This window comes from Buceros rhinoceros, unplaced genomic scaffold (assembly GCF_000710305.1).
Source record: "Buceros rhinoceros silvestris isolate BGI_N320 unplaced genomic scaffold, ASM71030v1 scaffold21112, whole genome shotgun sequence".
NCBI classification, from domain to species: domain Eukaryota; kingdom Metazoa; phylum Chordata; class Aves; order Bucerotiformes; family Bucerotidae; genus Buceros; species Buceros rhinoceros.
In genome coordinates this window covers 1,591-2,231 of record NW_010399763.1, presented here as the reverse complement: position 1 = coordinate 2,231, position 641 = coordinate 1,591, and the positions used below count along the sequence as shown (strand labels likewise).

Genomic DNA, 641 nt, shown 5'->3' with positions numbered 1-641 from the left:
GGGGGGCTTAGGGAGGCCACAAGCCCGTCTTCCGTGACAAAAGCAAGCTGCTGGTGCTGTCCCGATGCTCTCAGTACCCCACGTCTGCGAGGCCTCACAATCTGGAGAGCGAGCGGTGGCAAGAGGAGCGTCACTGAGGGCCACGTTCTGCCCTTCTACTCACCCGCTGGCTTTACAGGCCACCGTGTGGCTTCTGCTGGCGTCATCCATGGAGAGAGGTCACGCTCTGCTCCACGAGATCTGCTCCTTGAAAAGGGGGACACAGTTGTGGTCCCTGGGGTGACAGCAGAGGACAGCCAGCGAGACGAGCCGCCTCCTCCCAGAGGTTCCTGGAGGACTGGACTCCCCCAGAACACAGACCTGCTGCTATGGCGCTTAGCCCACCTCTCTGCACCCCTCCACAGAGCCTGCTCTGCCTGCAAATCAACCCGTGCCGAGGACAGGCACACCCCAACATCCTCCCGAGCGCTCAGCCCCGGCCCTTCGGAGAGGAATCCCCTGAAAGCCCCTCGTCCCAGGGCGGGGAGAAGTGGAAGAGCACATCGTGGTTTGGAAGCACCTTAGTTTCTTCCCTTTCTCTGAATTTCCCTCTCCGGGTGAGCCGACAGCACACGCCCACACTGACAATCCCAAAACAACCC

General features: G+C 61.3%; 1 protein-coding gene across 1 annotated transcript in view; it reads right to left on the bottom strand.

Annotated features, from left to right (window-relative positions):
* The window catches only part of LOC104489454, a gene marked incomplete at its 3' end in the record, with an annotated part of 8,396 nt that overhangs the window by 7,271 nt on the left and 484 nt on the right, over nucleotides 1-641 (bottom strand). The gene's annotated exons all lie outside the window — the stretch shown is intronic.